Source organism: Rhipicephalus sanguineus, chromosome 7, assembly GCF_013339695.2.
Source record: "Rhipicephalus sanguineus isolate Rsan-2018 chromosome 7, BIME_Rsan_1.4, whole genome shotgun sequence".
In the NCBI taxonomy this organism is placed as follows: domain Eukaryota; kingdom Metazoa; phylum Arthropoda; class Arachnida; order Ixodida; family Ixodidae; genus Rhipicephalus; species Rhipicephalus sanguineus.
In genome coordinates, this window is record NC_051182.1 from 53,906,097 (window position 1) to 53,910,292 (window position 4,196).

The following is a 4,196-nucleotide window of genomic DNA, read 5'->3' on the forward strand; positions in this document are numbered from 1 at the left end:
TCTCGCGTAAAACAACCATTGCTATACTAAAGAAATGGTTGTTTAAAAACGAAATAAATGTTCTTGGCTGGACGCGGCCTTGAACTCAATTCCTCACTCTCCGAAGGCTATTCTTTTACCTAGTACAATTCACACCCAGGCTTCAGAATGTGAATATATCCGAACCATGGAACGTGTTGTGCCCGTGGTGCATAACAGATGTAAAAGCCGAACACTTTCTACGAAGACTTCTTCAAAATTTCTGGTGATGGAGAAAAATGCTTCTCTAAAAGAGCCTGTATAGCCGTGATGGCAGATTCTACACACGCGGAAACTTTAGACTGCAGAACTTTGATGCCAAACTCGCGTTTAGGAGCTTGTGGCATGCGCCTTCTGTGGGGCTGTTCTAGATGCTCATGAACGCTCGAAAGAAGATGAAAGGCTTTATGCTGATGCAACCAAAAAAACGTTCGAAGAAAGGCTTCCACCTATCGTGTAAATTTTCGTTTACGCATCGCCTAACCAAATCCCGAAGGAGATTCGCCATGGATTTCTTTGCGTAGCACGACAATGGCACACTGGAACAGTTTGTATATTTTATTTGGCTCTAACCTACTATAGAGTGTTAGTCCTCTGATATCACAGAACTGGAAATAATACGAGACAAGACACCGTAGCTACGGTAGCTACGGAGCCAAGGTTCACCCATTGATGTCGGTGGAACGGGCGCAAGTCGCGTTCGCACATTATGAGGGCCCGGATCGATTTTGCTTTTGCGTTCGCTAGGTTGTGCGCTCTGACTCTTCACAGACATTCGCAAACTAAAGTCCACGATGCCTGTTACTGTACAATGTACGTTGAGAGCGCTACAAGGAGCTGCTCCTCGTGTTTTTCAACGAAACGTTATGGCGACAAACAAGAGTGCTATTGGCTCTAAAATGGGAGGCCGGTAGCCTCTTGCTAACAGAAGTTTATGATGTGGCGATATTACCCCTTCCGGCCCTGGCGACACCACCGCACTATATTTCCCCTAGCACCTCGGAAATGAAACCAAAACTGCTCATTCTTAAGGGAATAATTCTTCAATTATCCCTACTGCGATTGACACTAAGTTGGGGCATGTTTGCGGAGCTGGGAGCCACAAAGAAGAAGAAGCTAGATCGTAGTCATGGGTGTCGCCGAAGTGGGTCAGCTGACGCGGGTAAGCGCCATTTTTGGGACGACGTACCGAAGCTCTTTAAGGCGTATCATACTGACAAATATGTCGTTGGTCCACAATTTGTGTACTCTAGCGAGTAGCAAGAATAAAGAAGCCATTTTCTCATTTCACAACCACAGAGCCCTGATGACCTAATTTGAATCCATGTTAATTAATCCATAAGTACTTGCACCACTGGCTCAATTTTTGATTTGTGATCTTCCTAGGTCATAACTATTAGGAAAACACGCACAAAAAAGGTCTTTGACCAAAATAAATATTTCAGGGCTGAAAGAGTTAACACGAAATACCTACGCCGCCAGGTAAACACTGCTCACGGAGCCAAGTTCATGAATGAATGAATGAAACCACGTTTATTCCACTTTGAAATGCGCCGATGCGCTGCGGTGGAAAAAAAAGGGGGGGGGGTTATTAGGGTAGACGGAAGTGGTAGAGCTGCCTCGGCTTTATTAAAGGACGTTCTGGAGCAGCTGAGTGGGGGCCGCTTCAATCTTGTGACTGTCGCGGAGCCGATCTCCGACCGGTGGTGCCGCCGGGTCCTGGAGGATCAAGAGGAGTGCTCGCCAGAGCTCGATGGCCCGTTCCGGAAGTGTGGGATCCGGACAGGCCCGTGTCCGGAGAGAGGAAGGCCAGGGTCCTCGCTTTGTGGTGGCCAGGGCACGAACCCGCGGTGGGATGTAGAGGGGGCACTCCCAACACAGGTGGTCGAGGTCCGAACGGCAGTTGCATGTGGAGCAGACACCGGTTACGGGTGGTGGTGTGCCACCCCTGTGAAATCGGTTAAGCAAGAAAGGAGTAAGGAGTGTTCCTGTATGAATTCTCCAAAGCAACACAGAATCTCGTCGTGTGAATACCTTCGACGGAATCGACGGTATCGAGAGTGGATTGCCCACTGCTGTGAGGTAAGCGTCACGACGTTGTTTAGTAATATGCTTTTCTGCGATTGGATCAGCTAGCTCGGGTGTGGTAGCTAGAAGAGCAAATTGAATATAAGAGGCTCTGGCTAGCGCGGTGGAGAGATGAGCACGCGCTAATCTGTGAGCCTTCTCGTTTCCGGGGATACCACAATGTGCGGAGACCCAGAGGATGGTGACATCGTGACCGCATTCGCGCAGTAGGCGCGCCTGGTGCCGGATCTCCTGCAGTACAGGGTCTGTATAAAGAACGTTAGCACATGCCCGATGGGCAGCCTGTGAGTCTGTGTACACACGATGATGAACGGGTTCAGTTTCAGATGCAGTTTCGAGGGCCCACGCCAAATAATCTAGGATGGCCACTAGCTCTGCTCGGGTGCTGTACATCGCTTCTGCTGATACATGATGGCGTCGGTTCTGATTTCCGTTTGTCTGGTCGTACCACGCAGTGTCATAACAAGTGTTACTGGTCCCGTCCGTAGGAAGTGCAGCGTCCGTGTATATAATGCGTTCAGTCAAAGGGAGGGAACTCGTAGCCTTGGCATGCCTCTTGGCGTAGGCGAGGCGCCGCACTCGCTGATGAGGATCCATATTGAGTGGAAGTGGCTTGCCATCGGTGAGTACCGTGATTTACCATGGCGGCGTTCTGTTGGGCAAAATGGAAAGTGTATGGACGTCATACCCGAGGAGCATGAGTGTGTGTCGTCCGGCGTTTGGTGCACGAAACCTCGTCTCCTGTGTTTGGATGTGCACGTCAACGAGCTCGGACAGGTTGTTGAGCTTGCTACAGCTCTTGAGCGCATCGAGGTGTGTGTACCTTGGAAGTCCATTAACAATGCGTTTGGCCTCGTTGAGTAACCAGTCGAGCGCGAGCATTTGCGTACGGTTTACCGGATGATACGGCAGTGCATACATGAAACGAGAGACAAGAAAAGCTTGAGCAAACTGCCGCATTTCACGTTTGTTGACTCCACGAGTACGGTTAGAGATTCTGCGTAAAGCGTGCAGGATTTGTTTGCTTGTCTTCGTAACGCGTTGGAACCAAGTGCTCGCTGTGCAATTCTCATCTAAGTGCATACCGAGTATTCGGATAGTAGATTTCCGTGTTATGGGTCGATTACCGATATAAAGTTTAAACGACCGCTTTTCTTCCTGTTTGACAAAGGTGGACCGGCCCCCATTAATGACGACGAACTCTGTTTTGTCTGGGGCGGTTTGTAAGCCTGTTTCCAGTGCGTAGTCGTGAATAATGAGGGCTCTTTGTAAGACATCCTCCTGCTCACCGATGGATTCTTGATGTATCCACACGGTGACATCGTCGGCATACACCGCATGTTTCAGGCCCGATACGTCGGCAAGGCGTCTTGGTAGCTGGTGCATAGCTATGTTAAACAGAGTGGGTGAGATCACCGAGCCCTGAGGAACACCTACGTGGTTCATTCGCACGGCACTGGCGTCTTGGCCAATGGCCAATTTCGACTTGTTAGCTTCGCCCATCTAGGAAACCCGCTATGAAGTTATACATTTTCCCTCTAAGGCCAAGGGCACGTGCCTTGTTCATGATCGTACTGTGTGGGACGCCATCGAATGCCTTGCGTATGTCCACTCCGACAACAGCCCGTGGGTGCACCGAATTAGGGTCGAGGACGTCATCTTTTAGGCGGAGGAGTATATCTTGGGTGGATAGCCCTGGGCGAAATCCGTACATTGTTGGGGCCAAAAGCTCGTGATCTTCAAGGTACCACTTCACGCGAGTGTTGACCATGCTCTCCATTACTTTACATACAAACACACGAGGTTAAAGAGATCGGACGGAGGTTGGATAAGGTATGCGGTGGTTTAGCAGGCTTAGGAATGGGCTTGACCACCGAAAACTTCCATGTGGAGGGCAGAATCCAGTATCCCAGATGCGGTTAAACTCTTCCAGAAGAGCGCGTTTATGCTCAAGGGGCATATTGCGTAGATGAGCAACGCACACCCCATCGGCTCCTGGAGTACTACGTGTGTTAGCGTGCTGCAAGGCGTGCTCCAGCTCGAGCATGGTGAAGGCACTATTGAGTGGCTCGCTGTCTTCAGAACTTTCG

General features: G+C 50.0%; 1 pseudogene; it reads right to left on the reverse strand.

Annotated features, from left to right (window-relative positions):
• Nucleotides 1-1,647: 1,647 nt before the first annotated feature.
• LOC119398696 (uncharacterized) lies at nucleotides 1,648-3,849 on the reverse strand (annotated as a pseudogene).
• Between the last annotated feature and the right edge of the window lie 347 nt (nucleotides 3,850-4,196).